Source organism: Ambystoma mexicanum, chromosome 6q (genome assembly GCF_040938575.1).
Source record: "Ambystoma mexicanum isolate Mex_15411 chromosome 6q, UKY_AmexF1_1, whole genome shotgun sequence".
Taxonomy (NCBI): domain Eukaryota; kingdom Metazoa; phylum Chordata; class Amphibia; order Caudata; family Ambystomatidae; genus Ambystoma; species Ambystoma mexicanum.
Window position 1 is genome coordinate 978479471 of NC_090937.1, and position 23290 is coordinate 978502760.

Consider the following 23290-nt stretch of genomic DNA (forward strand, 5'->3'; position numbering starts at 1 on the left):
ATGTCAATATCCACTCATCATGAAATCATAACTCTGGACATAATCCGTGCCACCCACTATCCCATTATATTAGGGTTGCCTTGGTTAAGAAAACGCAGCCCTTTCATTAATTGGACGGCAGGATCCCTTTTCTTAGGGTCAGAGTTTTGTGTGGGTCATTGTATTGGAGACCCAGGGAAGAACAAAGAAGCTCCAAAATTCTCAGTCCTAGAGAGTCCAAGGACTAAGATTGTCAGCTACATTTCGGGTTTACCGAAGGACTATCAGAATTACGCTGACGTCTTTTCTACCTCAGAATATACACAACTACCACCTCATCATCCCGATGATTGCGCCATTGAGCTGGTTCTAGCACAGCCTCTCCCATTTGGAAGAATGTATATTCTCTCTAACACCGAGAAAGAAGTACTTCGAGAATATTTAAACACTCATTTAAAGAACGGGTTGATTACTGAGTCCACATCCCCGGCGGCGGCTTCATTATTCTTTATTCCAAAGAAGAATTCTTCAGAGCTCAGACCCTGTATTGACTACAGGGGCCTTAACAAGATCACCTTTCCGGACAAATATCTAATGCCCCTAATTCCTGATATATTAGAAGCCGTCCAAGGGGCCAAGATATACACCAAACTTGATTTGAAAGGGGCATATCATTTAATACGAATTAGACAAGTGGACGAATGGAAAACTGCTTTCAGGACTCCATTTGGACACTAGCAATACCAGGTGATGCCCTTTGGTCTTTCGAACGCCGCGGCAGTTTTCCAGAGGTTCATGGACCATCTCTTCTCCGACCTTCTCCTTCATTCCGTTATCGTCTATCTTGACGATATTTTGGTTTTCTCAGACAATCTTCTAGATCACAAATCCCAGGTCCAGGAAGTCCTTAGCAGACTATACCAGAACCATTTATACTGCAATATGGAGAAATGCATGTTCCATCAACCACAGGTGACTTATCTGGGGTACCTATTGTCTGCTTAAGGTATTTCGATGGATCTGGAGAAGGTCTCTGCCGTCAAAGATTGGCCTGTACCCACAAGCTGTAAGGAGATCCAGAGATTTGTGGGATTTTCTAATTTTCTAATTTCTACAGGCAGTTTATTCCAAATTTCTCCTCCCTTACACAACCCATGACTAATCTACTAAAGAAAGGAGTTCAATTTGTCTGGACCAAGTCTATTCAAGAATCTTTTGAGGAATTAAAGAATCGGTTTACCACCGCTCCTATACTGAAGACTCCTGATCAAATTCAGGGTTTTATCATCGAGACTGATGCCTCCCAACATGCTTTAGGAGCAGTCTTGCTACAACAAGACGATCAGGGCCAAGAACGACCTATCGCATATTTGTCTAAGACACTATCCCCTTCCGAATGGAACTATACTGTCTTGGAAAAAGAACTTCTGGCTATCAAAAGAGCGTTCGAAGAATGGAGACATTTATTATTAGGGGCCGTCATTCCAGTGGAGGTTAGAACAGACCACCACAACCTGCGTATTTTACAATATGCTTAAACATGCAACAGCAGACAGGCTCGATGGGCTCACTTTTTCTCCCCTTTCCGGATCTCCTTCTCATTTATTCCTGGGAAGTACAATTTGCAAGCGGATGCCCTGTCTAGAAAGGACCCTACTCCCTCGAGCCTCTTCCGATCAGAACCCATCTTTTCTTGCTCCACGTTGAAGGTAAGCAAACCCTTCGAGTTTGTGACACGTCTGAAACAACAGTCTGGACCGACAGTGTTGAAGAAACTTTCCCCGGCCCACCAGAAGACGCTGACCAGAAAGGAGGGTTGCTATTTCCATGGTCTTCAGGTTTACATACCAACCAAGATTCTACGGAAGGAAGTGTTGAAATGGTGTCATGATTCCAAAACTTCGGGTCACCGAGGACGCATTACCACCCGAGAATTGATCTCCCGTTATTTCTGGTGGCCGACGATAAGAAGGGATGTGCAACAATATGTCGATTCTTGTCCTACGTGTCTTCAGACTAAGAGTCCCCGTCAACATCCTGTAGGGACATTAGTAAAGATGCCTTTACCCACAAGACCATGGCAAATTATCTCCACTGATTTTGTGGTAGATCTACCTCCCTCGGGAGGTCATTTGGCCATTATGGTAACCATTGACACTTTTACTAAGATGGCACATTTCGAGCCACTAAAGGGACTTCCGTCTGCAGCTCAAATGGCCTGGAAGTTTATTGACAAAATATTTACCAGGCATGGATTACCGGAAGTCATCATCTCTGATCGAGGGTCACAGTACACATCAAAATATTGGAAGCAGATTTGTAAGATCTTAGGAATCTCACGAGCTTTAAGTTCGGGGTATCATCCCCAAACCAATGGCCAGACTGAAATGCTCAACCAGATCTTGGAAGGTTATTTGAGAAACTACATCTCAGCTGCTCATGATAATTGGTCGGAGTTATTACCACTAGCAGAATTTGCATACAATAATTCTTACCATTCCTCACTCAAAACCTCACCATTTTTCTGTTCATATGGATTCCATCCGACCGCATTCCCCAAGAACAAACACTCGGATGTCAAGTTCCCTGACGTTGAACAGCTGATGGTACAGATTCATGATGGTCATCTCGCTGCCTCAAAAGCCCTCACGGAGTCTCAAGAAAAAGTGAAGAAGTTCGCTGATCGCCTCCGGACCCCATCTCCGGTTATCAAAGCTGGTGACTGGGTTTGGTCGTCCTCTCGTTTTCTCCCCAGACATCTTCGGCCCTCAAAACTTTCACCGAGATTTCTGGGTCCATTTCGTGTGGTGGCAGCTATGGGTCCAGCCGCCTTCAAACTAAAACTCCCAAGGACCTGGTCCAGAATTCATCCTGTGTTCCATGTCTCCCAATTAAAACCGGATCTCCGGAGCACATTTCATCCTAATATTTCGGTACGTCCTCCCCCTTTACGAGGGTAAGCAGGTTCAGAATATGAGGTATCAGGAATTTGTGACTGCAGATTTCACCATGGGAGATTACAGTATCTGGTTGATTGGAAGGGGTACCCCACTTCGGACCGAACTTGGGAATCAGAAAAGGCTGTTCATGCCCCCAAAGTTGTACGTACTTTTCATTTAAAGCATCCTAACAAGCCAGGGGGCGGTACCCTTAGGAGGGGGCATACTGTAATAAACACCGTCCGGATGTGGACACGGCGCAGCGATCTGGCAGCGCTTTACCAGTCTCCTTCCTGTAACATCGTGGATTTCAGTACTGCAGGCGGCGGACTAGTGTTGCAAGCAGTGACTGACCTATCCATGGCCACGCCCCCCTAGCACGCAGTGCTTATCATGAGATGGCGACGGCAGTTCAGTGCGTTGCTACTCTCCACAGAGCCCAGCTACGCTTCGTGAGTTCGTTTACTAACTACTTACTACTTCTCCTTGCCATACCTAGAATTATCTCTCTAGCTCATCCATCCTGATAGGCACTTTAACCCTTGTTCTGGCTTTCGTCCCAACCTTTTCTCCTAGCTATCTGGAAAGGAATCCCTTCTCCGCTCCAGAATACTTCCGCCAGCACGGCGTGGCGGAGACGTCTCCTTTGACAACAAACGCTCGCTGAGCGGGTACGTCTCTTCGTATTCTCCCAATCTGCTCTCTCATCATATAGCGGTGAGAGATCTTGTGGCTTCATACGTAGGTCTCATTCACTGTTTTTCTTCAGGCAAAAGCTTCAATTCGTCCACAAGGGATGCGACTCTCGTAGCTATTTTCTCCGACCCACGTTCGGAGCGGAGCTCTTCTCACCATCCTTCTCTGAGGGTAAGATTCTCCAAGAGTTTCTCTAGGAATTTAGTTCAGTTCCCTCTTCTACCTGGTTCATACTTTTCTGCTTGTTTTACAACCTCTTGGTCAGTTCCTACTAACATCCCTTGTCTAAGATCGGGGGCCACACCTTTCCTCTTTCAGTGCTTATCTTTTGCTAGTTCTGGGTAAGCCTCCCAGTTCCTCTTTCTTATACTCCATTTATTGTTTAGATGAATGTGTTTGTGGGTTAAACTTTAATGTTCTCTTATATTGTTACCCGTTTCCAGTAGTCCTTACTGACTGCATGAAGATCATTTATTACATTGAGAAGTAACATCCATATCATCCAGATCATCCCTGGGGAGCTGTTATCTGGACACCTCGAACCCCAGCAGCTCTTCTCGGCACAGGGTTTTTTCCCCTACGGGGGTTTTCCCTGGAGGGCTCACCCCTGGCTGGACCTTGTAGTTCCGGTCAGCGGAGGGACTTCTAGGTATTTCCCCATTCTCGTCCTAGTCTCAAGGAAAAGATTCAGGTAGGTGTTTCCTATTTTTTGTTCAAGCCGTGCTAAAATATTTGTGTGATAGTTAGTACACAAGACAGGAAAAGACAGGGATGACTGGCCTTATAGCCGGCCCTTCGAGCTGGGCCGGTTTCACATTCCGGCTCGATCGGGCTGCTTCCTTTCCAGCATCCATGCTCCAATCAGGATGCAGAATGGGGGAAGGCCCTCCTGGACACTGATGGAGCCTGATCTCGGCTTCGCGCTCCATGGCGGCATCTTCAAAGGACTTGTGGTGTCTAACGGCTCAGTGGGTTGCTGTGAGGCACTTGCTGCGACAAAGATGTTGCTAGTCCCAGCAGCGCTTAACGAATGAGGGCAGGAAAAGACAGGGGTGACTGGCCTGATAATGACAAATGTATAATGAGATTTGATAATTTGACCAAGGCTGAGAGACAAGCTTTTGTCTCTCCCAAGAATGACGACCAAATTGTGATCAAACAAGCAGGCAAGAGGGGCAATCTAGTAGTGATGGAGAGAAGGGATCATATAGTGATGGCAGAGTCTCATCTAAATATACCCAGTTGTTATGAGAAATTAAAGAAAAATCCAAACAAGGATATTTTGACAGAGGCAGATAACTTGGTTGGAAAATGGGGAAGAAGAGGATTACTTACTGATGAAGACAAAAGATACCTAACATTAGAAAGTCAGAAATTACCAATATTATACTTCTTACCTAAGGTACATAACATTTCTGACTCCATACCAGAAGGGCAGCCCATGGTGAGTGTAATGGGCTGGATAACTGAGAAATACTCAAAATATATTGATGTCAACATATACAAAGAAGTCCCTAAATTACTAGCGTTTCTGAGGGACACAATGCATCTATTACAGCTATTGGAAAATGTTGATTGGGCAGAAGACTTCTGCCTTGCAACATTGGATGTGAAGGCCTTATACACGCCCACTGAGCACAAAATGGTATTGAAGACCATAGAATATACATTTGTTAATAGATCTATATCATATCTTTTACATATTGAAATGCTTCAAGAACTGGTGGAATTCACCATACGTAACAACATATTCCTATTCAACGACAACGTGTGTAGGCCAACTAGAGGTGTGGTCATGGAGCCAAATTATGCACCAACTTTGGCTAATCTCTTTATAGGATTCTTTGAGGACACACGTGTATATTCTGATAATCCATTTACATCAGGTATTGAACTTTGGGCCCGGTACATTGACAATGTTTTCCTAATCTGGGAATTCAATGAAGAAAAATGTATGGGGTTTGTATGCTACTTGAATGATAATGATTTTGGCATCCAATTCACTGGTGCTGTCCATCCTGCTGAAATTGACTTCCTTGACATAAATCTTCATGTGAAGGAGGATACAATCATGTCCAAAACATTCAGAAAGCCTACTGAGACCAATTCAGTTTTGTTGGTGTGGTAGCTAAAGCGGCTTCTCCCCAAGAATCACTTTGGCTTCTCCCTTGGCATGCAGCAAATAAGGAGATTAGACACAGACTGATGGGTAAACCAAGCTTTTTGTTTTAGATAGAAAATACACAACATACAGAGTGAACAGCTGATAAGCAGAAAAATACAACAGGGCAAGTGGCAGACAGCCCTTAAAGTGCAGATTATATAGCATATTTTATGCAATCACTAATATATTATAGCATTTGCACAATGGTGGGAGGTACTTGGCATGAAATTGCAGACATCTGGCAATAGCTGTCAGCATCCCACTTGTGACCATGTGACAAAGCTTTTCGGGCATATCGGCTGGGTACATCATGTTGTACTATGGGTAAGCGGCATTCGCAGGCACACTACTGTTATCTACCATATATGGTGCTAATGCTGTACTTGTAGAGAGCAAGCAGAAGAGAAGGTTTTATGTGTCCCTTTGCCTTGTTACAGAGTCTTGGTCTAATCTGTTCCAGGAGGGGTTTGGGCATGTCAGAGGAGCAGAGTGCAGAGAGAGACAGAGGGAGGCAGAGGGAAACAGGGTGAAAGGCAAAATGGACGATATGAGGCCTACATGTATGAGAGAGCATAAGGTAGCATACCACAAGATTGCATAGCATATAATAACATATCATAGCATGCAATAGCATAGCATAACAATCCTGCCACATCAACCCGCCCCCACGTTTGGTCGTCCCTGAGACAGGGGCATATCATCAATCAAAGATGCCCAGGTACACTGGGGACATAGATATAGCATGGATAGGCACAGGGATTGTCACAGAAAGGATGTTGCTTCAGAGATATAGATCGTCGGCCTCTAAGTTTCAAATTAAAAAATTCAAACAAATAGGCATTGGACATTTGTCAGAGCACACCTACCATTTCCTGTTCATTGAAGGCATCCTCCTTAATTAGAGATGCCGCTATTTCAAGTGGCAGCAATCTGGCCCCGGAGGGCATGTGAGACACCTGTTTAGTTTAGTATAGCATGACAGAAAAATAACTATCATTGCAAAGGCAGCAATTAATACAACAATGTTTAAAATACCATGTAGAATGGAAGAGCTCAGTGAATCAAAAGTGTTTTTTGAATCCAAGTTAACAGTGAACCTGTTCTGGAACCTTGTTCTGGAATTGTGAAACAGTGGATAATGGGCATTGCAAGTGAAATGGCAAGTTTAACGGGTAAGGAAATAAAAGGAAACTAAGGGAAAATTAAAGTAGAGACACATGTGATCTATTTGAAGAGGCTGGGGTCAGAAGCCAGAGTGGCTGCTTCGCAGTAAGGGTGTTTTAAGATTACTGGGTCAGTGACTTAAGCAGGAAGCAGATGGTTACGAGGCTACTCACGTACTCACCTTGTACCTCCCCTAGTCAATAGTTGAAAAGCTGCATAGTCTGTGACCCCAGCAGATGTGATTGCGTCGTTCTTTGGGCTTCCGCTAGACAATCAACTCTGACACAGTTTATGTGGGTACCGCTGATAACCCTGTTTCCCAGTCGCCCAGTTTTCTTTGTTCGCCCGTTGGACCTAAAGGAACTATAAAAGAGGGTCGGGGCCAGGGGGGCAGAATAGACAAAGCCTCCCACACCAATCAGGCATTCCCCTCTCTTGGAGAATTTACTTTGTGTAGCAATTGAGGGGGTAGCGTTGGCCTAGAGCTAGTCCAGAGGAGGCCTCTCAGGTTCCCCCTGTGCCCCTTCTAAGTGTTTATACCCGGGTCCTCTTTTCGAAAAACACAAACTGGGCAGATATGAGACTCTTTTAATGTTCCTTTTAATCTGATACAGTGTGATTGCTACATTTTATTAATGATATTGTATTTTTTCTGATCTTTTTTTATACACTCACTTTTTATTAATAAGTGTGAACATATTTTAAACTGGATTCTTTTTTTTAATTATGTATCTGTTTTGTATTATATTGCAGGTCTATCGGAGCTGTGACCAGATAAGCATCCGTACTTTGTTTTACAGTTTGTAATTTGCAGTTTTCGCTTTTGGAAACAGACCGTACCTCGGGACTTAGCACTTTGAAAGTAACTCTCAGGGACAAAGTGGTTTTACGAATTTATATTTTAACAAGTAATAACTAATAAGTGCAAGTTGACAGTTTTCAGCCTTGGAAATAGACCATATTTCTGCACTTTACAAGCAATCCTCAGGGACATTCCCATAAGCACTTGCACTTTGGGAAAGAAACCTTCTAGGATACTTGTGGTCAGAGGTTTACATTTGTCTCACCATATTGACTAAACAGGATGAGCAAAAGGAAGCCACCGGATATGTGGAATCAAAATGCAGGGTTATCTGATAGAAAATCTAAATTCTCTGGCCAGTTATAGGGGGTGGGGTGGATCCCAAGAACACCTTGAAGTAAACAAATTGAGCGCTACATAAGGAATAATACCTGGAACAGTGTGGGTGCCCTGGGTGCCAACATTCAATTGGGTGAGAAAACAGTCAGAAGGAATGGGAAAACAGAAGCTGGTGTAAATGATATTCAGGATCTTAGTTTCCACATAGTGCATTGGTACTGACTATCTAATAAAACGGCAAATCCAGAAGTGAGCCCAGAAGAGTTTGCCCAGGTTCCCGGTTGTAACAAGGTTGAAAATGGGCCCTGTGGAAGGACATGGCTCAGAGGGTAGCCTTAGGAATCTCTTAGGTTAGAAGCAGACATGCCCAGAGTACACATAGAGTAAAAGGTTAGAACTGATGAAGAGTCAGATATGGAATATACCTGAACGTTTGCTGAAGCTGGATAATAAAATGAATAATATTTTGTGTAAATTAGAGTCTTCTATTCAGGTAGGCAAACAGGATATCCAGGGCCTCCAAAAAGGGACCCCAGTTAACAGTATAAGGGAGGAGGATTGTATTCAATTGCTTGGGGTTTGAACAGTCTCAGGTGAAAGGCCCTTAACAGGAAAAGAGGATCCAAATCCTCTTACTATTAAAGGGTCTGAGAAAGCCGGAAAACCTAATGGAGTAATCAAAGGTTTGCCCGAGTTAGATAACGGGAACTAAGGATACTTAGGTTATAAATCTTACTAAGGCTAAACCCAGCGTGACGAGAGATGACATGAGGGCCAGCAAGGAATCTATGCCCCTAAGGCCATTAGAGATTGGGAAGAATGCACTGGATGTGCCTGGCTTTAGACTTAACCTTCATCCACGGGCTGCACCTATGGTTGTGATTCTGACAAATGTCCCTATGCTGGATAGTCACCAAACAGAGCACACAATTGGCTGCATAAACAAAGTAACCCATTCTATAAAAAAGGATCGGAAATGTTGAGCTCCTTTTGGGAAGGGATGTCTCCAGGATCTATCTGGAGTTTGCAGGGGACCAAGTGCCTAAGTGGGGACTATGTTTCTATTACCCTCAACAATCCTACTAATGCGGCAGACTTCTTATGGAAAGGCACTCATGGTCGTATTGCACAATCCGAGGATGGGTTTTACCCTTTGGTATTTTTCTATCAACCCGATCAGGGTGTTATCCCGAGGCCTATGGCAAAACACAACAATAATACTTGGTACACATCCGCACCCTCTATGGGGAGAACCTTGGAAACATCATATCATGAGCCCAGTTGTTCCCAAACAGGATTAGTTCAAAGCTCCATTTCCCTGAGTAATAGGTTTACATGCTCTGAGCCTCTGGAAAATATAGATTGACACACTGATACCGAACATGGTTTGAACATCCTCCATGGATGTTACAGTGACATAAAAAATGCCGAAAATGTGGTGGCTATGGGGAAAGCGGGGGGCTGGCCCCAGACAATATGGGGGTGCAACACAGTAATATTCTGGTTTGGAATGTTCCGGGGTTGGGATTGAGAATTATGGATACAGATTGGATCTTCTTCATTATGAGCGACCATATACTGCTTTTCCAAGCGACATGGCTACTGGAATCAATCCATTTGCAAGGATATTCATAATTTATTTATTCTAGCCATGAAAAGTAGTCTGAGAGGGCGCTCATCGGGAGGACTTTCAATCTAGGTTTCGGTGAATAGAACATGGGAAGCCAGACACTCGAACAAATGGCAATATGCAGTTTCTGATTCTCTGGGGAAAAGAGTGTCAGAGCTAGGGCTGGTTAGGTTTTACAATAATAAAATAGGGAAGGGATCTATAGAACTGTTGGCATCACTCAGGGAATGTATGTTAAGTGACCCAGCTGATCCTCAGGTTAATTTCCCAAATATTGGGGGGAAAAGGGAGATTTCAACGTGCATCCCAGGACGGGAGAGGATATATTCACACTCCCAGAGAAAAAGAGAGCCTATTCTCTACCCACCACCCCTCTGGCTGACTCAACTACTCTCAATAAAGAACTGTATTTATGGGAAATTTTGGACGAGTAAGGCTGCAGGGCTGTAAATGATGGGTTCACTTCATGTACAACTGGATACTATACATTTGATAATGGTCGATCTCACAGCATTATTGATTACGTACTCGTACCAATGAGGTGGTGGGGTTGCAAACTTGGTCTGGAAATTCACAAAAGACCCAAATGTGACCACAACCCTCTAACCCTCAAATAGGCAATACATGAGGATACAAATGGGAAGGATAATTCCCATTCTGCAGCTATTAAATTGGGGATTAGGTCCAGGTTGAGATGCTGGAACTGCAGAAAAAGACAGTGAATTGGGAGTTAGAATTATCAAGGATGCTAGGACAGAACTGATGATATGCTTGCACAGTGAGTCCAAGGCGGATGCTATCACCAGGGTAATTGGATACTTTAGCAGGGCGTGTATGGACATTTTAGAGGCCTGTTCTCAGACATGTGGAAGGGACACTGCTTGCAAGGATAACAAGTTTTTATTTCTACAAAAGGAAGTGCACCAATAAAGAATTCTGCTGCCGCCGAACCTGCTGCCAAATTAACGGTGAGCAGCAAGCAAAAAAGGCATCTGGCGTCATCTTTGTCATCATTACATACAGTGAAAAGTGGCAAGGCTGGTTGGCAAGGCCCTATACATGGGTAGCCCACTCCATAGGGGATACTAGGCCATTGGCCCCAGCCTTCTTGTCAGTCTCTGTCCACATGGGAGCTGCTGGGCTCACTATCCGCAGTAGAACAGGGCCTAATAAGCAATTCGTTACTTTGCAAACAATGCTACTCTATCACTGTAAATGTGCACCTGGCAGACACAGATATGGGCCCAGGGGGAGGGCCGAGGTCATATTACCTTGCATACTTTACTGAATCCCAGATGCAGCAGCGACCTTACAAGGTCTTCCACCCGTATTTTGGGCTATAATTTCATCCCTCCCTGGCACCTTGCAGCACAAATCACGTGACCCAAATGTGAAAGCAAGATAGCCTAGCTTTTTGATCAGGAGTCTTACCGCTTTATGTTTGGTGGTCTAGGCCTGGCTGGCACCGTGATATGTGGGGGTCTGGTATCAAAGCATAGGAGGGCTGCAGCTCTGACGCAAGGGGTGTTGGGGCAGACGGGCCATGCTGTCTGTATAATGGGATGGTAACTGCCAAGAGGCTCTTTGCTCCCTTCTCGTGGCCTTGCAGAGCACATACGTCCTGGGCGCAAAGGCCTACAGCCTCTGAGACAATGAAAGGCATATAATTCCCTGATGCTCTGTCGTGGTGTGGGTTATGTCCGTGCTAATAATGCAAGCCTAATACTAAAACATTTTGTGCTTTCGCTGCGCTTGGGCCTTCATTCCAAAATGTTTGCCAATAACTATAATGGCATTTACACTTGCCTTTACTATATAGTTCCTAATGCATGCGCTACGTGATCGTGCACTCTCCTGCATCCAGCGCCCCTTCTCACGTGATCTCTCGCAGCATGGTTTATCATTTGTTTCTCATTCAAAATCAGCTAGGGGGTGGGGGGCGTGGGAAGATCCTCTCTCCTTCCCAACAGCGCCAGGAAAACAAGTCCGCCCTATCAGATAGCAGTAGGGAAATTGCTATCTCAAACTGGGAATATCTGTGCGAGGCAGCAGAGAGATCAGACTCCAAAACATTATGGAGTATTGAGGCCAGAAATATGGGAGGTTTGGACATGAGGTATCTCCGGACTCCATATGGTGGAAGTGACCTGGCTAAGACATTATAAGGAGCTGTTCTGTAGTGAGAACACAGTTAGGAACGCCACCGGCAACCTCATTCTGGGGTGGTTAGGCACTGAGGGGCACTTAGACCCGGTGATTCAGAGGGGGTGGTTTCTGTCCTTCAAAGATGGAAACTGTTTAAGTCTCTGGGAATTGATGGTATCCCAAATTACATATTCTGCTCTTTGCTGAATATGTGTAGACCATTCTTGCTAGAGGTGTTCAATACTATTATTAGGAAAGAACAAATACCTGATAGCTGAAAAACTGGGATTATCGTTCCACTTTTTGGAACAAGCAGTAAATCCTTATCCTTTTTATACAGATCTGTTACTTTATTAAACAGGAAATCTAAATTGTTCTCTGGCATCATTTTGAAGAGCCTGCAGGTCTGACTGACCGACCACAGTATTTTATAAGACACGCAATCAGCCTTTCGTCCAGTCACTGCTAGGACACATCATTGCCTACATTTTTACCTTATTTCGGCAAAACATGTACAGGTTTTGGGCTCTCCTATCTACGTGGCCTTCATGTACCTTAGTTTGACTTTTGAGCATGTGTGCAGGAGATTACTCTGTGTGCACTATGGCCTAGATGGAGAATTTTCGGATTTTCTAGTGGTAAGGAAGGGGGTCCGCCAAGGATGCTTCCTTGCACCCATCCTTTTTAATTTATATTAATTTATATGTTAAAACCCTTGCCCCTTAGTGTGGCTCCAAGAGACTGCCAGTGCTCAGCCACGCTGATGACGCTGTTCTCCTGGCAAAGAGCCCTAGATCATTACTGGAATTGATTACAGAATATGGTAAATACATGAGGGATAGGGGTCTATGGGTTAATAGTTGGAAGTGTTTTACAATGTGTGTTTCGAGGAAGCCCAAACGGTGCCTGCTGATGTTTTTAGAGGGAAAACAACTGGAATGCGGCTCTTCTTTTTACTAGTTAGGAGTAGGATTTAATAACAGGTTGAAGTGGGATGACAATATTACAAAGCTAAGCGTTAGGATGAGTCAGACCACAGCGGGCATCTTCAGACTAGCGAAGAACCGGAGACATTCAGCTGCGGATCACATGATTAAGGTTCTTTATGGCAAGACCATCCCCAAAAATGGGGCTACACAAGGGCTACTTCTCTGCAAAAGGTAGAGAATGTATTTTTAAGAAGACAGCTTCTACCTCCACCCCCTTCAACACAATGGGCCTCATTACGACCCTGGCGGAGAACCATGGTGCAATTTGCACCATGGTCCATGGCGCAAAGCTGCCAACTCCGCCATGGGGGTTGGCGGACTTACCGCCCCATTCCGACCTTGGCGGGGCGGTAAGTCCCCAATCCCCATTTACCCTTCCCCATTCCCATTTTTGCCCCATAGGGTATAATGGGAGTGGGGAAGGCGTTAATTACGCCACCGTAAATTACGGTGGCGTAATTAACGACAAGTCCCGTAGCACCATGGATTTTTCCGCCTGCAAAAAGCAGGCGTAAAAATCACCATGGCGCTACGGGAACTCGTAGTCAGGCGGAAAGGTACGCCATGGTTTACGCCGGCGTAAACCCCTTTCCGCCAGGGTCGTAATGAGGGCCAATGTATTCTATGCACTTGGAAACAGCTATGGCATACATTGCTGATACTATATGCGTGAGACCTATTCTAACTTGGACCATCACTCACAGCCCTCTAACAAAATATATAATTATGAACCTAATCACTCTAAATGGTTGCAGTAAAGTAGGCTGGTCAGCTCACAAGTCCCTGCTACATAAGCGTTCATGGACAATATACTTTGATGATCCAGGAGAAAATAAAGAAACCTCCAAGATGCTGGTAAAAGCCAGGGCTGTTCCATGTTTGCCATCAGGGAGGGAAGATGAACTGATGCTTAGAACACAGCTAAGGGTTTACCTGCCCCTTTAAATGGGCCTGCAGATTATCTGTGACTGGTGACTCTGTCTTTGCAAAAAGCCCTCCTTATGAAATCCAGATTGTACATACTACCTGTGGGGGCAGTTACACAGCCTTGGCTTGGGGGGCTCAGATTGTAAATGTATGTGTGGAGGTTTCGAGACCATGTCCCATTATATCTTGTTATGCCCATTGTTGAATGACTTTTGGGCAGAATGGGCCTCATTATAAGGCTGGCGGCCATGGTATGAAAGGTACCGGTAAGGTACCGGCACCGTTCATACCGGGCTGCCGCATTACGAATTCTGCTTGCGGGTTCCCGAGAGCCCACCAGGTCTACCTGGCGGGCTGTACGGCACCCGCGAGGAGAACTCGTGATTGCATCGGCACCGTTGATAACAACCATGCTCCCCAACCCCATTCTGCCCTATAGGGTAGAATGGGGATCGGGAGCCGGGCATTACCGCCACCCGAGAATCGGCAATTACCGGCCCACACATCTCGTAATGGGCCGGTTATTGCCCAATCGCAGGAGGCGGTGCCGGTAGCGAGCATGGCCATACAGGCTCGTAATGAGGCCCAATGTCTACACAATATACTTCGCGAGAGTGGGAAAAGGTCTTGTCAATCAGCACTGCTGTTTTTGCTAACCTCAAGTATGCCTGTGGTTTTATTTGCCCTCACTTGTCTTTTTACAGAAGACAAGTGAGGGCACATTCTGGTTTATTTATTGTGTTGTTTTCCAAATAGACATTCATTTTTTTATTTGAGTTTTTTGGAGTGCAACCAATTAAAATAGGGATATTGGTCTACTGTCTCTTGATGGAGGAGGAGAGGGCAAAGTAGATGGAAAAGGGGAGAGTGTGCTCTCTGCGCGATACCAACAGTGTGTTCGAAATTCGCTTACCCCCACCCGAGTAATGAACGCGCAACGGTCGTCCCAAAGCATTGTAAGAAATTGTACCTGCTCGAATCCAGGACCCTGATACATGGGACTTTTTTCAGCTCTGTTGGGTAAGATGTAGACATCATGTCTCTCTATCTCCTTGAGGTAAATTGTGGGATATGTTCCCAACGGCACTCTCCCCCTGTTTTATCTCCCTCCCATACCCCGCTCCTTGTACTATGCAGGGCGACCTCCTATTTCTGAATAGTAGAGATTCAGGCGCATAAGAAGAATACATCAGACCGCACACAAAATCGGTGTGTGTCCCTAGCCCTAAAGAAAGTGGTGACAATCACCTTTATACCACTGAAACCGGTTGGATCTTTTTGCGACCTGAGTAGACAAATACGGATCAGGGACATCCCTACATCAGGCCGCATTCTGATCCCAGTATCAAAAAGGGATTGTGATCTTAATAAACCTAGGAACGGAGTTCATACCAAAAACAGACCTCCAAACCCAAAGAAATAGGAGTTACCTTTGACTACCAGTTGTATTTGACTATCTTTGATCCAGGTCTAATATTCCAAACACACAGGTTTTTCGCTTTTTAAATATTTTTGTGAAGTAAATTCACAAGCTCTGTCTCTCGATTCATATAATCTCCTCCTCCATCGAGAGACAGTAGACCAATATCCCTCTTTTAATTGGTTGCACTCCAAAAAACGCAATTAAAAAAAATAAATCTTTATTTGGAAAACAACACAAAAAATAAACCAGAATGTATGGAACCCTGAATGCAAAATACAGGAACTTAACACTATGGATTAACTCCAAAAAAGAAGTAATAGTTCAATAAAATTGACTCGAATCAAAGTATGATACGACGACAGGGAAGATTTGAGGTATTCATTCCCAATCCAGGTTCTAGTTTTGTGGATACCGGTCGATAAATGAGTACCAACATAGGCTGGGTGATATTGTATGTATTTTTTTTCTATATAAAGCGCTTAAGCGTAGTGTTATATAATAACACATCATTATCATTTGGCTTTGGATGTCTGCTTACATTCACAGTAATTTGGTAATATGGGCCTATACACACTGATATTATTGAAACATATGGTGATCCATTCCTGTATGAAATATATATCACATTATAGTGATATCGTAACCATATTTTTCATAGTGTACTTAGGAACAATGCTATGTGATAACACTTCCTGGTTTGTCAAGCAGTGAAAGCTCGTGTTCCATCGCTTTGGGGTCAAATGACATCACTTCCTGGGATGTCATCAGAGGTCAACAGTCGTGTGATGCCACTTCCGCTACATATTTCATTTTGGTGAAATGACATCCCTGATCATACTATCATAAGTGTGCATCCTCCCCTTCAATCACCATGTACCTTTCCATTTGGCGGTTTGTTTCTCGACTACTTCCGCTTCTCTCACCTTCTCACCCCTTTCCCATTTCTTTTCCTTCCATAGACCACAGTCTGGTTCTCCCCAGGCGAGAGCACAATACGCCACTATCTGGAAAAACGCCTTGGTGGCGTAAGATCACGGCAGTGCTGATGGGCACAATATCAAAACTTGAAGGGGCATGAAGACACTGTACTAGGGTATAAAGAAAGTATTAAACAAATCAATAACATTAACACCCAGATGGAAATGTCCAATGGAATAGAATGAGTATGTATAACCGTACGCCAAAAAGAGGCACATCGTTGGGTACCTCTTGGGGCAGAGCATTCGAAATCTCTGCCATTGCACTCGACATGTCCTGCCCTCCCAGCATTGGGAAAAATACCCTTGGAACACCCAGGCTCATCTGCCCTGAGGACCTTAGCTTGTGCATACTTGCCCAAGCTCACACGAGACCGCAGAGAACTTGGACCATTTCCCTATAAAGCTTTAAATACCTTAATGGCCGGTTTGCAGTTCCAAAGAAAATAAAGTCTGGCCAGTGTAGATACCACAAGAGAGTGGCGGGGCGGGGGGATATGCTTGGATCGCACTGTAGCATTTGCGTAGCAGCAGTGCACATCTGAGGTTTCCGTGGGAGCCGCACGGGGAGGTTTGCAAATAGGGCATTTCTGCATTCCGGCACCTCAACACAAGAGCATGGATTAGTGATTCTAGCACAGTGAACGACATGGTGGGGAGCAATCCTCACTCTCTGGCAGACCAACGTTACAAATTAAATACATAGTCACAAGCACTAAGCCAATGTATGCATGCATATTTAGACTAGTGTAAAACAGACTGCTGGGATGATATGCTTATGTGACAGGGAGAAGTTGCAGGACATTTATTAATGTCATCTCACTCTCCCTATTATCCAATCTAAGGCCATTTTTCAGAACGAATCTATGTATATAACAGTCAAAGTTTGTGGAGGAATATGTGGCGAAGCGTTGTTCCTTATACAATTCCACATCATTTCACCAATTTGCACCAAATTTTGCATAGTTACCTGTTAGGACCCTGTAGACATTACTGGCTATATGACATTTGCAAACCCCACCCCGTTCCCCATATTTTAGTACAAGTCTAAAGTGTCTGAGTTTGTGGCTTGGCGAAGCATTGTTCCTTATACAATTCCACACCTTCTTCGTATGCACCAAATTTTGCATAGTTACCTGTTAGGACCCTGTAGACATAACTGGCTACATGGCATTTGGACACCCCAAATTCCCCTGGGTCTCATCACCTTCCCACATGAGATGGTTGTCTGAAATTGGCAAAACATCAATGTGGTTGTCGAAGGACTGGTCCCGACACGAGGAACCAAGACTCGAGGTCCAGGCCCTAGGTTGCACGGTTCAAGATATTTGCACCGCAATGCACTGCAACGAAATGCGCCACGCCAGGGTGAGGCGACAGGTGGGGAGAGAGCACAGACGGTCACACTATGGAACAGTAAACTAACTCTTACCTCCCCCCAATGTCTTCTCCGGGGTATGTCAACAAGCCACACACACCCATGCTCAGTGCAGTTTACTTAAGGGTGCAAAGCACATCAAGCGATAAGCGAATCAGAAAAGCGACCTACAGGATTAATGTTATCATGCGTGTCAACAGAACCCGTTCGGAGAATGGGTACTTCTGCTAGTAACTTATAAAATACTCCCCTCCCTGAATCCTGCACTACTCTCTTTGCTCGCTATTTCCTTTTCATGATGATATAGAGACAGGTTGCACTAGGTAGGGTAAAAAACAGCAGCAGACAATTTGTGCATAGACTAATGGATAAATGGAAAAAAAGGACAATAGTGTGTGCATCTACCATGAAAATCTGTTGAATTGTGTTAAAATTAAAAAAAAGATATTTAAGATTATATGGCGATGGCAACAAAAATGTTTTGGTGATGAAATACACAACGTGATATGTCAGTAATTACTATATGTTATGTGACAAGTGATTGGGGGTCATTTTAATTTGAAGAGTAACTTTCACGGAGGGGACTACTTACATTTGCTCTTCCACACAAAAGTCCCCACCAGGCCATTTTACTCCTTTCTAAGCTTAAAATAAGTGCTCAAACGGCATAAATCCTGCGAGGCACTTACACGGAATTTCGATGGAATCAGCCTGCTTTTACCAGGTGTAAAAGAGAGGTGATTTAAATAGGAGTGCATTGGTTTCATGCAAGCATGCCAATGTATGCTGCAGTTAAACCACCTGCTGCTTTATGCGCTGCAGGAATGCATGGCAGACACAGTTAGTCCATTCAGAGCCTCCACTACACCTCAATGCAAAACGAAAATCCCCTGGACCGGGACACAAGTTGTAAGGACTATATTAATGTGTAACACCTATCTTAACGGTTTCTGACCTGGGTGACTTGCACATTTATCCCTATTGTACAAAAAGAAATGTTCTAATTATATGTATATGTACATGCTACTGCATTACTCCAACCGAGAAAGGGTGGTGTGGTAAAGAAAGAAAATTATAAGATACAAAAATAAATAGACGATTTTGCAATTTTGGAAAAAAAAGGCAGATTTTTTTGATTTTAAAATTAGATTGTGAATTGTTTTCTGCGATCGCAAAATCCTTTCAAGCTGGTGGGTTCTGATTATAAATGCAGGACTACAAAATACAGAATGCAAGGAAAAACTGTAGCATTCAACACTCCATGTGAGGTAAGCATGGAGTGTGGAATGTAGAGCATGGAATGCTAATGGAAAGATGCACTAGGTTTGCTGTTGAAGGATTTGTAAAGAGCTGTGTGAAGAAGCCGGTGGGCGAAGATAAGTACGGTCAATAAATGAATGTCAACAACCTTTCCTGCCTCCAAGAACTTTTCAGTGGCGACAAGGAAGTTGTGCGGCATCCCACAGAGTAGCCGCATGCAAGTGGACCCAGCTTTCTCATCCGACTTTGGGAAAAGCACAGAGTGAAGGATCAGCCAAACGCCAGTTCCTATATAATGACGCGTCAAATAGTAGGATGCCATATGCAACAGGAACCTCTTGTGCTCCAGTGTGACTGATACAGTTGAGGACGAAAGAGTGCAATGCAGTCGAGCTGGCACAAATGAGAAGGTGAGAAGCTCCACTTCTTCCTGCGCCTGCCACAAGCCTCAAATCAATCAGTAGGGGGGAAACAGCCGTATAAGGCTGAACCCCAAAAGGCGCGAGAACTGCAAAGCTTTACCCCAGGTGCAATCAACCTCAAACTCCATTGCTTCCCAGTACGCGCGAACGAGTCCTAAGGAAGGTAGCAAGCGTGAGAATCAAGAGCGAGTGTCCACACTCATTAAAGGAAAGGACCTTAATTACACCACGCCCGTTGCCGTCATTGTGGTTTCTGTGGAAACCGATATACAAACAATACAGCATCCGCATAAAGCAAGGGAATCACAGTGTTTCTTTAACCGCAATACAGGATTTAATTAAAATGGAACAATAATAAATCCCAAAAGCCATTATTAAAGTGCAAATTCACAACTACATTGCTTCCATAACGAATTACAAAATGCAAGGTACCTTCAACAACCATACGAATGTGGTATGAAATGTGTCACTTGAAGATAAGATAATTAAGGTCAACAGTAAAGTGGACTTCTATAAATTCCTAGGGAAAGAACATTAAAGCAAAGAATAGACCATGCAAGGCATACCTCCTCCCAATTATTTTCTGGATACCATAGGTGAACCAAACATACCATGGAAATGCTGGAAAAGGCGCTCTGATCACTATGGGCCTCATTCAGAGGTTGGTGCTAGTCATGGCGCTATTAGCGCCATGACTAGCACCATTACCGGTACCGTGTCCGCCCTGGTTCAATGGGGACTTACCGGTCTAGTCCGAGCTTTGCGGGACCGGAAAGTCCCCACTGAAAATGTCAATCCCCATTCCCATTTGAGCCCCGATAGGGCTCAATGGGAATGGGGAGGGTGCTAATAACGGTACCATAAATTATGGTACCGTTATTAGCTCTGAAGTCCCGTTGCGGGTCCCGTCCTTAATGCCTGCTAAAACCAGGCCGCAAAGGGACCTCGGAATAGGGCATAAAGGGATTACCAGCACCGGTGTCATTACTGGTGCCCGGTATCCCTTTGCGCCCGGGTCGTAATGACCCCCTATGTGTTTAAAGTACACGGCATAAACTTTGCAAGTGAACAAAAAAAATGGCTCCTTATGCACTGTTTGGTCCGGTTTATAGTCATAATGTCGAAAAAAAAATGTCGACAGACAAAAATGTCGACAAAAAAATGTCGACATACAATAATGTCGACATCCTATACTTATAATGGAAAAAGTCATTTTTTCGAAAAAAAAATGTCGACATTTTTTTTTTTGACATTATGACTATAAACCCTTAAAACTATCAACACCTCACCCAACACCCCCCTGCCACCCCCCCCACACACCCCCCAACCACCCTTTCACCCCTCATACTCAACACATACCAATTATTTATTTATTTATTTATTTATTTATTTATTTATTTATTCAATAAATAAATAACCTAAAAATGATCATTTACTATGGGGGGGGGTCCCCCCCCAACCCCCCTCACCCAACACCCCCCTGCCGCCCCCCCACACCCCCCCAACCACCCTTTCACCCCTCATACTCAACACATACCAATTATTTATTTATTTATTTATTTATTTATTCAATAATTAAATAAATAAAAAATTGTATTTACTATGGGGGGGTCCCCCCCCCAACCCCCCCTCACCCAACACCCCCTTGCCACCCCCCCACACCCCCCCAACCACCCCTCATACTCAACACATCATATATATATTTATTTATGTATTTATGCATACACTAAATTAATGTCGAAAAAATATCGAATAATGTCGACATTTTTGTTTGTCGACATTATTGTTTTTCGACATTAATTTGTCGACATTTTGACTGTCGACATTATTGATGTCGACATTATGACTGCACACCGTTTGGTCCATTATGGTCAGGAGAAATTAGAGAACCTTCCACAACTCTCAGATGAAGATTCAATCTCACAGAATATGAAAAATTTATCAAGATGCTTGACGAACACTATGACAAATCCGTTAGTATCATATTGGAGAGGCATCATTTTAGGAAAAGGAAAAAACAGAATAGAGAGACAGTTGAACAATATATTATGACTCTGAGAGGTTTAGCATCCGCGTGTGAGTTTGGCACTACCCTTAATAAAAGGTTATGAGATCAATTTATGTTAGAAAACAATGGTGGGAAAGTAAGAGAAGCTTTATGGTCAAAAGGCAGCCCATCTATTGATGAAGTGATCAAAGTTGTGAAGGAGGTTGTACATACCAACAAGTGCGTAAAGGAATTAGAGAAAATAAATGAACCGGAAACAGGAAAAGAAGAAGTCCCACAAGTAATGGAAGTCGTGGCTATACTAGGATACAATATAGAAAAAAAACAAAGGAGAGAAAGTGCGGTGAGAAAACAGACAGGAAGGTTCAAAGAAGCAAGAGATGAGAACGAAACGAGAAGGTGCTTTTGCTCTTACAGTTTGTATAATTTAGCTAGCAGTGATAAATGACTTGGCATTAAAGCGATGTGCAAGAGGTGCAACAAAAGGGGACACTTCTTCAACTGTTGCAAGACAAAGATTGAAAATATTAACTGCGTTGATGAGTTGTGTGAAGAGTTAGAAGAATGTACATTTACCATCGACAACATAAGCAATGAAGTAAACAACATAGAAGATGAAGTTACCGATGCAGAGAAGCCCATGTCAGACATACAGATTGGTGACACCAATATGGACATGGTAATTGACTCGGGAGCCAAGTATACATTGTTACCCAGGGTCATTCTTGAAGCAAAAATGGGAAAAAAGATCACACTGAACGCAGTAGATGTTAAACCTGTGGCCTATGTAGGAAAACGCATTGACTTGAAAGGTTGGTTCTGGTCTAGCATTAGGTTCAAAGACAGATCAGCAAAAGGAAAGAAATATGTGTCAAGCAAAGGAGCATACCCACTTCTCAGTTGGTCACATCAAAAGAGACTTAAGATAAAACTTGACCCTAATGCTGAGGAGGCAGTCTATGCTGTTAATGGTGACAAATCACAAGAGTTAATTACTCAACACTTGGTTTTCCATGATCAATTGGGCAATTTGAAAGGATTTACGCACAGGATTCATTTGAAGGCTGATGCCGTTCCAGTAGTACAGAAAATGAGGCCAGTACCTTTAGCTATCAGGGCTGCTGTGAAAAATGTGCTTGATCAAATGGAAAAATAAGGTGTGATAGAACGGATCGAATCATCTGAGTGGTTCTCCCTGTTAGTTGTTGTCCACAAACCCAATGACAAACTTAGGCTGTCTATCGATTTGACGTCCGTAAATAAATGTGTTATACCAGATAGGCATCCACTACCTAACATAACGGAAATGTTTGGTACCTTTAATGGGGCAAAAGTAATGAGCACCCTAGACTTGAAGTCTGCGTATCACTAAATTGTTTTTCACCAATCGTCTAGAAATGTGACAGTTTTTATTACTCCAGAAGGGTTATTCAAATGTAAATACATGCCTTTTGGTCTTGTGTCTGCAGAGCCGTGTTCCAATGCATTATGTATCAGCTGTTTCACCACATGGAAGGCGTTTTGTGTTTTCAAGATGATGTGTTAGTTTATGGGGGAACATTACGAGAACACAATACTCACTTAAATATGGTATTAGACACATTTAAAGAGGAAGGTTTGACACTTAGTAAGGACAAGTGTAAATGTTATAAGTCAGCCATACAATATTTAGGACATGATATATCAGAGCAAGGGTTCAGGCCAAAGGAAGATTTAGTAAATACCATTATAAATGTTCCCAGTCCCACCAACAAAGAAAACATTATTTCTTTCTTAGGTATGGCTGGGTATTATGCTAAATGTCTACCTGATTTAGCGAGTAAAACCTTTAACATGAGGAAACTTGTTAAGAAAAGAGTAAGATTTCAATGAAATAAAGAATGTGAATGTGAATTTGATGAGATAAAATGTGCATTGAGTGAAGCTCCCATTTTGAAATGTTTTGATCCTAACAAGAAAATAATTCTCACAACAGATGCAAATAATCATGGGTTGGGTGCAGTACTTTCTCAAAGTTGTGAGGGAAAAGAATGTCCCATTGCATTTGC